The 12,457-nt window shown below is 34.3% G+C and overlaps 1 long non-coding RNA gene across 1 annotated transcript; it reads left to right on the top strand.

The window, feature by feature from the left end:
- The first annotated feature begins 10,062 nt into the window (after nucleotides 1-10,062).
- LOC120086806 (uncharacterized) lies at nucleotides 10,063-11,778 on the top strand. The gene is made up of 5 exons (XR_016532229.1): nucleotides 10,063-10,458; nucleotides 10,546-10,600; nucleotides 10,710-10,838; nucleotides 11,218-11,316; nucleotides 11,521-11,778. It is a non-coding gene; the product is annotated as an uncharacterized LOC120086806 (long non-coding RNA).
- The last annotated feature ends 679 nt before the right edge of the window (nucleotides 11,779-12,457 follow it).

The raw sequence follows: 12,457 nt of genomic DNA, 5'->3' as shown, positions 1-12,457 counted from the left end.
AGGCAAACTCTGTACACTAAAGACAAGGGAGATAACAAAGAATTATTTTGGAATACTTGAGGACAAGAATTATTCAAATTTAGGGGTGGTGATAACTTGTAGAAATACAAGTTATTTTGGCTCTTAAGTTGGAACAACTAAGGTTTTTAATGATAAATTCTCCTCATTTTTAGAAGAAACGTATGGAATTACTCAAATATTAGCAAACTCTTGTAAAAGAATGTTTATTACTAACTACTACGGTACTAACGCGTTATATTGCAAGATTTCAACAAGAAGCTAACGCATGAGTAAGAAGTATCGCAGACAAAAGTTCTAACACATGGTCTCTGCGTTGAATTCCCTCCGACACATGGCCCATGCGTCGGAGGGAATTCAACATAGAGAAGATTCATTGATGTAGGCTGTTTGTGTCAAATCACCACTTGCAAGTATGGGCACCTGCAGCAGGCGGCGTCTGAAAAGCTTCTGAGTGTCAGGCAGCTGACCAGGGCATAGACTTTAATGTTGCCCATCACCAAGCTGGAGATGACCAACGCTTATAAATAGATGAAATCCCTCCAGAGTTCAAATATACATATTCAGAAAATTTTCAAGTTCTCACTTTCTGTATTAGCGTAGTCATAGTTATAGATCTTTAGAAGCTGTGCTGTGGTGCCAAGAAGATCAGAAGGGAAGAGAACCACCATCACCGCCAGTCAAGGAGCGAAGGAAGCCGAGCTTGAGAAAGACACTTCGTCCGATTCTTACACAAGTGGTTGTTCACAACTATAATTGAGCCAAAGAGATACAAGAGATTGTACTCTGCGACTTGACTCAGTTTCTTTCATCTCATTTATTGCTTTCATTTCATCTGATTAAATATTGCTTTTGTAAAGACAATATGTTTCTTTATAAATTCATATATTTGATCCATCACACTTATGCCATTGGTTATTTCTTGTTTATGCTGAATGCATCTATACTTTATGCAAAACTTCATTTCAAACGCCTAAGCCAACTTGATCAATTGGTAAAAGCATCCTTAGCTTAGATTATTCGAAAGAGTAAATAAGCCAGCATCAAGTAAAACGCCTAGTACATCTAGAGATAGACTTACTGATGTTTATTACATTCTGTGTTCGACGCATGCATCCTAGAGATAGGTTTTGTATGTTATTCGCATTAAGAAGTGTCGAATAAGAGTCTAACGCTTAAACAAAGATAAGCAAGCCACCTCATCCACATCATATTCTAGTTCGTGTACATTCATCTTAGATCGACGCATACCACTTACATTAAAATCCATTTTCACATGATCCATCATTCACTACTCAACTCTTTTGTATCTTTTTGCACAAGCACAGCACCTTAGTGTAAATAACACATTTCTCTCATACATTTACGAAACCCCTACAAAAACTACAACGCAAGGTCTGCGTTAGCTTAACTGAATCCTTGAGTCTCGTTATATATGTCCCCAGTTATCTACCCGGTCTTACCCCTGAAATGGGAGGCTTATTGAGTTGGCATTGTTGAGCCAACTCTCACCTATGCAAATTTAAGAATAATCCCATATAAATAGGAGTTCATAGTTAGCTCAAGATTAAGGTTAAATTACCTAGATCATCGCTATGAAATAATCAGTCTTAAACAGTAAACAATGTTATAAAGTAAAAGTGACTTATTTCTTGGTCTGATCTTATGCAAACTCATTACACATCATGCCCTCATTCCTTATGTCACCACATGAATGAGTTAGGATCACTTCATTTGTAGCACTTTACAATTCCTTGTAACAACTACAGAGTGAGCTGCATCCGATAGTGTTACCAGAATAAGGTATCTAACCTCATTCGTATACTATGATCATTTTGTCTATTTACTCAAATCTGATCCACTCTTATGTCTCCACATAAAGTTCAAGTACTCATGTAATAGTCTTGGATCTTTTAGTTTATTGGATTTATTTCTGAAACGAAATAAGCAATTCATATATTCAATAACAACTTTATTGAATCAGTTATTGAATCAAAACTTCAACAACAATTTTATCGATTTACAAAATAAGTTTATTGTTTACAAACCATGAGTCTTAGGACATAAAACCCAACAGTAAGCTCATAAATACCTCTTCCTCGAGATCATCATTTAGAAAAACATTTTTCACATCAAGCTGCTAAGGTGGCAAATCTAAATTAACTATAAGAGACAAAAGAATTCTAATAGAGTTAATTTTGGCAACACGAGCAAATGTTTCTTGATAGTCAATTTCGTATGTCCGAGTGAATCTTTTAGCTACCAATCTAGCCTTGTATCTCTCATATACCACATCTTCATGACATTTTATGGTAAACACCCATTTACAACCTCCTGGTTTCTTATTTGTAGATAATCCTACTACTTCCCAAGTTCCATTTTGTTTTAGAGCATTCATCTCCTCCATAACTGCCACTTTCCCATTTGGATCTTCTAATGCTTCTTGTATATGTTGGGTTTTATGCCCTAAAACTCGTAGATAATGAATGTAATTAAATGACCGTCATTAATAAATAGTTATTAATGTTTTTTCTCAATAAATATTATTGATATTTTATTTAATTTCGTCTTATTAACCTTAAAATTCAATAAACTAACATCTTAGGTTGTATTATGAGTCTTAAACTGTATGTAGAGACATATAGGGATCAATGTTCAAGATACAGCCTAAATGGTCTATAGTATAGGGGTAACATTGATAATAGTATATGTTTAACATTACAAACTGCGAGTTTTAGGACATACAACCCAACAATGTCTAGATAAGGTTTCCTCTTTTGCGTAGAAGTAAGAAAATGAGAAAAAGAAAAAAATAGAATAAATGTTTGGTTTCCTTAAGTGTGTCATTGCATCGTTGAGTCTAGGAAGCTTAACTCTTGAGCCTTCGAGCCAGAGTAGGGGAAAATGAATTAAGAGCCTTATAAAACCATTCCGGATTTTGCAAGCTTAACTAGTAAGACTTTGGACTCATCTATGCATGAATAAGTTTATAATCATTTTTAAACATGCTTCATTGATTGATAGTAATCGGATTTCATCTTTGATTGCAAATCTTATCCTAAGAGATCGTTGAGACTACATAACACCTTTGTAATTGAACAAGCATATTTTTGTGTGAATGTGTGATTTTACCTTGCTCGAGGACGATCAAGAATTAAGTTAGGGGTGTTTGATAGCACCAAAAATGTGTTATATTTCTCTTCTTAATTCTAGGTCATTACTATATTTTAATGTGTTTATTTAGTGTTTTTGTAGATTTTGAATGTCTAAGGGGTAGAATTGGCCATTACGGACTATTCGGGGTTATTTGGAGCAATTAGAAGCTAAACTAAGCAATTGGGCTTCAAAAAATGTGAAAGGATGAAAATGTCCTGAGCGTTGCAATGCTCGGCCAAGGCAGTAGCCTTATGTTTTCATGAAGACAGGGCAGTGTTGCAACGTGAAATGCATCCCAAAAGTGCACTTTTTGGGCTTAGAATTTAGTTAGTTTTATGCTTAATTTGTGATTTTTTATGCTTTTATTGTTTAATTGTAGGAAATCGAGCAATTGGACAAGAACAAGCAATTTTAGAAGATTAATGACCAAAATACCCCCAAGAAGGTTAAAGTTTTGACCTAGAGAAAAAGGAAAGAAAATGCAAAATTCAAAGGCAGGGCAGCATTGAGGGAGCGTTGCAATGATGTCCCGTGATGCAGCAAGGTAGAGAAGATTGAAAAATAGGGCAGCCTCACAACGCTGCAAGTAGCGTTGCGACGCTACGATTAGAAACGACGTGGATTTACCGTCAGCATTACAACGCTCCTTGGAGCATTGCAATGTTGCGATTACTGTCTATATAAGCAGTTTATGGCTGACTTGATTCGATGAGGCACTTCTAAGGCTATTTTGAGAGCATAAAGTGATATTTCGATGAGGCCTCCCTAGGGAGTGTAATTTTGGACAGAGGCGGTATCTTAGAGCTTCAAAGGATCGAAGATTTGAAGAGATCGTTGGGTTGCAATTCCGAATTCAAAGACGAGAGTCAAGAACACGACTTGCAATTTCTTCCCTCTTTTATTTTCTATCCTTTGTGTTTGGAAACCTCATGAATGGTCTATGTTTGTGTTGTAACCATGAGTGATTGATTTGTGCTTCTAGGGTGTTGATTTAGTTTTATGGATTGTGAAAACTGAATTAGTAGCTTCTTGGATTGAATTTATGCATAATTATTTTAGCATGTTTGTTCTTAATGCTTTTGATTAACTGATCACTAATTGAATGTTCTTTACTTAATATCTATCTCGAGAGAAAAGGTGTTGAGTTGGATCTAACATGTTAAACTTTTAATCGAGTATGCATGAGAGTGATAGGAGATTAATAGAGATAGTTTATGGAGGAATTTAATTATATGGCTATTCAAGTGATAGAAGAGGTTCGGGTTGATGGTTAGTCATTAGAAAGGGTTGAGCTCGAGAGAGGATGGATAAAAGACTCCTAGGTCTATAATTTACATGAAATCAATCTAAGGTCAAAATAATTAATTTAGTTAATCCATTTAACGAAATCATACCCTAGAATGTGTCTTTGTCTAGTTGCACTCCTAGTTTTATCTTTTCTTGCTTTTTAGGATTAGAGTAGATTAATTCTTATCACAGTTCAGTCCCCTAAATAAAATTAGAATAATCTCTGAAGAGCTAAAAGAGTCAAACCAATTCCTCAGAGGACGATACTCGGTCTCTTGACCGTTTTACTATATTATAATTTGACATGTGCGCTTACGCTACCATCACAACGCTACATGTACTATTGCGATGCTACGTATTTTGATGGACGTGCGTGTGCACCTTAGCACCGCAGCATTGTCCCTAGCATCACAACGCCACCACGACTACTATATAAGTAGTTTTTTGTTTTTAAGGCAAAGGGTCGACCTTCAATCGGCCTTCAGCCAATTTCTTCACCTTCTCACCTCTTCCACTTGCATTTTTCTCCATTTTCTTCCTTCTTCTCATGTAATTAGGTGAGATGGAGTTTGGATTTGTCTTCTTCATCCCATGGGAAGGTAAGTTTTAGGGTTTTATCTTGTTTAGGGGATTTTGGATTGAACTCCTTGTAATTTTTTTAGGTTTATTTGAATGCAATTTTATATATCTTGATTATGAGTTTCCTTTTTGATTGAATCGCTTTATAATCATATTTTCTCTTAATTGTCTGATAAACTACTTGGGATTTTATGATTGAATGTTTAGAGATTAACTTGTAATATGTGACATAAAATTATAAGTTGATTTCTAAAAAGAAAAAGGTTAGATAGGCTTACGATTTGTTTTCTATAACGAATAGTATTGTTCCTATTGACCTAAGGAAAACTGTATTGAATTTTTGGTTAGACGATGGAAACTAAATATTCATCCAAGTGTAAGCTCAAAAGCATAATGCGATTAGGTAAATATGTTTAGTATGGATTCATCTAGCATTTTAGCTAATTAGGTAATTAGAACAGTTGGTTGAATGTCTAATCAATTGAGCTAGGCATAATTAAGAACCATAAGATTGCATTCGAATAATTCAATGAACAAGATTACATTGAGTCATTCTGATATTCGTTCTTTAAGCTGGAATATCTCTATTAATTGCATTTCTATCTTTTAATTTACTTGCACTTTATTTTCTATATATTTTGACTTATCCAATCCACACCAAACCCTCATCCTCATTTTACCACTTTAACTAAAAAATGAATTTCGGGGAACTAATCTTCCACGCTTCCCTATGGTTTGACCACGAACTTGCCGCTTGTACTACTAGTTAGTATAAGTAGTTTGTTCGATGATTTATAAACATTATTTTATTGACGGTCTTTTGAGAGAGACATCAAAGAGAATTCGCTCCGACCAGCAGTAATGGTGTTTACCTTAAAGATTTGGAGACATTATTTATACGAAGAGAAGATACAGATTTTCACGGACCACAAGACCTTAAAATACTTCTTCACCCAAAATGAGTTGAATATGAGATAGTGCAGATGGTTAGAATTAGTGAAGGATTATGATTGTGAGATTTTGTATCATCCAGGTAAGGCAAATATAGTGGCAGATGCTCTAAGTAGAAAGATGACCCATTCAACGGACCTGATTACTAGGCAGACTCATCTATACAAGGATCTTGAACAGGCCGAGACTGCAATAGTAGTGGGGGAAGTCGCTATCGGGATCTATTAGCATGCAATGGAAGAAAACAAAATCAATAAGCACTCTAATTACATTTAATTTGAGTTCTAAAAGCATGCTTAAACAGAAAAAAGAAGAAGAGAGTTTCTTAACAACATACCTTTGATGAATTCTCCCAATTCCAAGTTACTTTTCACGTGATTCCAGCTCCAATTCAATAGTGAATCACCGAGAGATCTTCTTTACTATTCTCGACCTTGAATTTGAGTGGTGGAACTAAAAATGGAGTGAATTTGTGAAGGGAATTGGATGAGTTTTCAGGTAAAGATGAAAGTTGCTGCAGAAACCATTTCCAGCAACCTTAACTCCTCTTCAGCAGAAATGGAGAGCTTTTTATCAACTCCCTTCATGCAAGCATTGATGGACAATCTGAATGTCAGTACTAAAGTTGATTGTTCAAGTGGATAGCTGGTGTGATTAGGAGGAAACAACTTCTCCATAATGATTTTGTGGGAAAATCCCACTAAAACATAAACTTCCAATTTTTTGTTTTTCAACATCAAAATTAAATTTCTCAAATTGAATTAAAATTGAAAATTAATTTGATGTTTAATTAATTAAACATATTTAATTAATTAAATAACAATTTAACATCAAATATTAAATTAATCACACACCTAATTTCAAACATGAATCTTAATTAATATTTAAATCAACATTTAAATATTATTAACCCTTCAATTTTGTTTAATTCCGATAAATTAAACATTGATTAATTATATCGAATATAATTGTACAAACCCTAATTTGAATTTGAACTATTCGAATTCAAACCCTAATTTTTATTTTGAACATTTCAAACTGAAATTCAATTTGAACAATTCAAATTGATATCATTCCAAATTCATTTAATTTATTAATTCAAGGTGCTCATGTTTTACAAGCTAGTAGAGGGACCTTATGGACCTACAGATCATGAGCTCCATCTATTTAAGATTAATTGGCTAAAAATCTTTAGACCATACTAATCAGTATTCATTAACTATCAAGTCACACTACTATAGCTCAATAACTATACTCTCCTCACTGTAGATATATTTGTGTCCACTTAATTTAACAATAATTAGTAAGTCAACCTTTCACATGTTGTTCGTAATAACGGTTGAGTCAATATGCTGTTTTACCCCTGATATTACATCTTGCTCCTTAAGTTCCATTGATCCTCTGATGAACAATTGATTTGTGATCCAATCACTAAACCGGATCCCTCTTGGGCCAATGAGAGGGTGGGGCCCCTTGTTCAAGACCTGGATTCAATACTTAAGAGAACAACCTTTCTTCTATCCCTAAATCGTGTAGGCATGAATTTCTTATTACACCCTATGTCTCCAACTATCTACTCGATCTTACCCCTAAAATGGGAGGCTTATTGAGCCGTCGTTGTTGAGCCAACCCTCACCTATGCAAATCTAAAGGTAATCCTGTATAAACAAAAGTTCATAGTTAGCTCAGGATTAAAATCGAGTTACCTAGGTCATCTAAGCGAAATAGTCAGTCTTAAACAGTAAACAATGTATAAAGTAGGAGTGACTTATTTCTTGGTCCGATCTTACGCAAACTCATTGCATAGGATGCCCCAACTCCTCATGTCAATACATGAACAAATTAGGATCACTTCGTTATAGAACCCTACAATAAATTGTAACAACTACAGAGTAGGTCGCATCCGATAGTGTTACCAGATTAAGGCACCCAACCTTATTCATATACTATAGATTTTTTTGGCTATTTACTCGAACCTGATCCACTTTTAGTCTCCACATAAAGTTTAAGTATTCATATAATAGTCATGGATCTTAGTTTATTGGATTTAGACTTTGTAAGTGCAGTTTATAGATTCAATAACAACTTTATTGAAGTAATGTTAAATAACATATTTATTGATAATAGAATATGTTTAACTTTACAAACTGCGAGTTTTTGGACATACAACCCAACAGTCACAACATAGTTGGCACAATTGATGGTGCAACCAACCATAAGACAGAAGATCATTAGTGCACAACAAGGCGATCCTTAACTTGTCGAGAAATTTCACAAGGTAGAGTCAAGACAAGGTGGTGAGTACTCAGTATCTTCAGATAATGGTCTCCTTTATTAGGGACTTTTATGCGTACATGTAAACAGTGACCTCAGGAATGAATTATTGATGGAAGCTCATAGTTCCCCATTTTTTATACATCCTAGCAATACCAAGATGTACCAGGATTTGAAATGTTGTTACTGGTGGTATGACATGAAAAGAGAGATAGCAGAGTTCATTAGTAAGTGTTTAGTGTGAAAGCCCCAAGGCAGAAGCTGGCAAGCTTGTTGCAGCCCTTATGCGCACTAGAATGGAAGTGCAAGAATGTGTCTATGGATTTCATTGTGGGGTTGCAGATAGCAAAGAGTTTTGTGGTGATTTGGATTGTGGTAGATAGACTCATTGAGCTAGTGCATTTCATTCCGGCAAAGTCTACTTTTTCAGTGAATAAGTGGCCACATTTATACATGAAAGAGGCGGTGAGATTGCATGGAGTGCAGTATCTATCATGTACGATAGAAACCTTCGGTTTACATCTAGTTCTTAGAAGAGTCTTCAATCAACTTTGGGTACCCATTTAGATTTTAGTGCAAATTTCATCCACATACTAATAGTCAAACAGAGCATTTGAATCAAACATTGGAGGATAAGTTGTGCACTTGTTCATTGGAGTTTTCAGGAAATCGGGACTCCTACCTACATTTGATGGAGTTTCCATATAATAACAGTTATCAAGTTGCCATCAGCATGTCGCCATTTGAGGTCCTGTTTGGAAAGAGTTGCAAGTTTCCCATATGCTGAGATGAGGTTGGTGAAGGGAAGTTGCTAGGACCTAAGTTAGTGCAGACCACAAATGAGGCAATACAGAAGATCAAAGTACGTATGCAAATAGGTCAGAGTAGACAGAAAAGTTACACTGATGTTAGGCGTAAAGACCTAGAGTTTGAAACTGGTGACAACGTATTTTTTAAAGTAACACCTATGAAAGCCATTTTGAGGTTCAGTATAAAAGGAAAACTAAGTCCACGATTTATTGGATCGTTCGAAGTCTTGAAGCGAATTGGCCCTGTAGCTTATCGGCTGGCGTTGACAGTCTTTCTCTTCAATTGCAATGTTTTTCATGTCTCAATGTTGAGAAAGTATATGACAAATCCATCCCATGTGGTGGACTTTGAACTATTATAGTTGAATAAGAACTTAAGTTATGAGGAGAAGCTTGTTCGAATTCTCGCCATGAAGGTGAAAACATTATGCAACAGGGAGATAACAATAGTAAAAGTTTTATGGCAAAATCATTAGTTCCAAGAGGTAACATGGGAACGAGAGGATGAGATGAGAGTCAAGTACCCAAATTTTTTTCACAAATAAACTTTCGAGGACGAAAGTTTCTTGAGAAAGGAAGAATGTGACATCCCAAATTTTTAAGTAATTTAAATTTAATTATCTTGAAATATTTAGGGGTTATTTTGAATTTTGAGGTTAAATTGAATTATTGTGCAAGGAAAGTTCAATTTTTAAAATTTTCTTTGATGAAGGATTTGAGAATTTAAATTTATTTTAAGGAGACTTTGAATTTATTTCAATTTTCAACTAAAATTTTGAAATTGAATTAAATTTGAGAGATTTGAAAATTGTTTATAATTTGGACAAGATAATTAATTTAAATCAATTTTATAGGATAATTGATTTAAATATATTTTTCAAAAGGATTTGGGAGTTTAATTTTAAAAAGATTTGGAATTTGAAATTGGAGAAGGAAAAAGAAAGGAGTTTGTTGTTATGTATAGATATTGGAATTAAAGGAAGAAAGCAAATAAAAGAGGAAGAAAAGAAGAAAAAGAATTAATTCTTCTCTCTCTCTTCATGCATATATGCTGACACACAACCTTCTTTTTCTGCGTTTTCGTTCCTGTGCGTAGCCACAACCTTAAGTCGTCGCCACCGCTAAACCCTAGCTTTCAGATCCGTCCTATGATGTCGCCTCTCTCTGACCTTAGTCACCGATCGGATCCCGTCGTTCGCTTATCATTCACTCAATTTATCAAACGTCCGCCCAGTCCACCACAGGTTTATGTCTTTTCTTCTCCGCCAGATTCGTTTGATGCCCTTGGTTGTCTCAGACGTCCGCTCGCACTGTCAAAGCTCATCTCCACTGCTCTTTTCCAGACGCCGCCACTACCTAATCTCATTGGAATCTTGGGTTTTGGGTAAGATTGGTTGGTTTTCTTGAAGATCTCGTCTATCCATTAGCTTTTGGCTTCAATTGATTGATGTCCATTGCGTTTCACTTTTAGATTGAAGTTTGGGAGCATTTTTTGTTGCTGTCCAGCAAGTTTGGATTTGGTTCTGGTAAGATTTTAGTAAGTCTTTTTCTGAATTTTAACACGTTAAGCCCTTTTGGATTAAAGGTAATTATTGAAAACTATGTTATTAAATTTTGGGTTTGATTTATGTTCAGGTTGACCAATTACATTTAGTTTTGGAACTGATTTTGGACCAAGCCACAAATTCAGTTTTGATTTAAGGTTGCGTATGGCAAAAGGAAGATAAGCTTACTTGAGTTTGCTTTTGGGGCCAAAATTACGAGGCAAGTAATCTTATTACTAGAATTGCCTTTTTGTCTAGCGATAAAATTAAGGATAATTTGATGGTTCTAAGACTGTATGAATCGCAATGCCTAATTAGAGAGGATATATGAGCATATGATAAATGTGTTTGAAGTATTTATGTGTATAAGCATGACCTAGAATTTGATGAGATATTTTAAGAGGATGAATGAATATGAATTGATTTTATTTGATAATGTTATGAGGATGTATGAATATGATGTTACATTTCCATGATTGTAGAACTCTGATTTATTGCATGATATTTATGTTAATGATAGCTACCCCTACTCATAGTCTTAAACTCACCAAAGGTTAGTGTCTCCTTTGAGATTCACCAGATGTTATTGTCTCCTTCAGGATTCACCAGAGGTTAATGTCTCTTCGGGATTCACCAAAAATTTGTGACTCCTTCGGGATTTACTAGAGGTTGTGATTTCCTTCGGGAATTTACCAGAGGTTAGTGATCTTGTTTATGGATACATCTCACCTACAGTAAGGCGGGTTCAATTATCCATTAGATGGTCATCCATGAAAAGTAGAGATTTTTGCATATATCATTAGAATGTTGTATTTATTAGACATAAATGCAGAATCTGACCCCGATAGTGGGGTTACTTATTGAGTATTTTATACTCATTCTTTATCATATTTCTTTTTCAGGTAAAAGTAAGAATACACCAATAAATGACAAGTGGAATCCGTGACCAAGCCATTAAGACCAGTCAAATACTTCCGCTCATGTGTTTTCTATGTTTTTATGATTTTAAACTTAGTCAGTTGTTGAATTTAGAGAATTTTCAAAATTTGCACTTTTGGTTGTTTTGGATGATATTTTCTAATGATGTTTAATTTTCTTTAATTTAATTAAGCGTTCCCTGGTATTATTTACTTTTAATAAAAGCTAATTATTTTATAGCATTTACTTATTTTTTTTTTCCAATTCATGAAAAGTGTCATTTTGAGAAGAATGCATGTTATAGTAACAAACTAGCATAAGTCATGAGAGTTGGATCGTTACACAACTAGCTTTCAAGAATTACATGCCCAGATCCCATAAGGGCACAAGAAATCACCTACTTTTGCATGAAAGGAACTATTGACATCAAGATAATAACATTATTAAATTGATGGAGAGTAGGCCCATTTCATTTTCATAATATTTTATAGACTTTTCTTTTAAAATCCACATAAAATTATGATTTAAGTCTTAACATGTTCGTGTAACATTTTTTTTTTTTTTTTTTTTTGAGAAAGCATGTTCGTGTAACATTTAAAATTTTGAACTAAACTCTAAAGAGTTAATATAATTTTTTTTTTAATCAAGTTAATATAACCTTTTTATTTTTGAATAAGGACACAACTTTCATTTGCATACCTAGCTTTGAGTTTTAACATTAAGGGCACGTTTGGGGTAGGAAGTTGGTTATTATAATCCTAGATTATTATAGTTGGACTGTAATAGTTTGTGTTTGGTGTGTAGATTATTTTAGTTTGTATTACAATATTATGTTTGAGATGTAAACTATTTTAATTTGAGAAGGATAGTAAACACGATCACAAAGAATAAAAAAAATAATGAATGTAAAATAGTAAAAAC

Source organism: Benincasa hispida, chromosome 9, assembly GCF_027475165.1.
Source record: "Benincasa hispida cultivar pf3 chromosome 9, pf3_genome.v1.1, whole genome shotgun sequence".
NCBI lineage: Eukaryota > Viridiplantae > Streptophyta > Magnoliopsida > Cucurbitales > Cucurbitaceae > Benincasa > Benincasa hispida.
The sequence above is the reverse complement of the archived record's forward strand: the minus strand, read 5'-3'. Positions and strand labels throughout refer to the sequence as shown.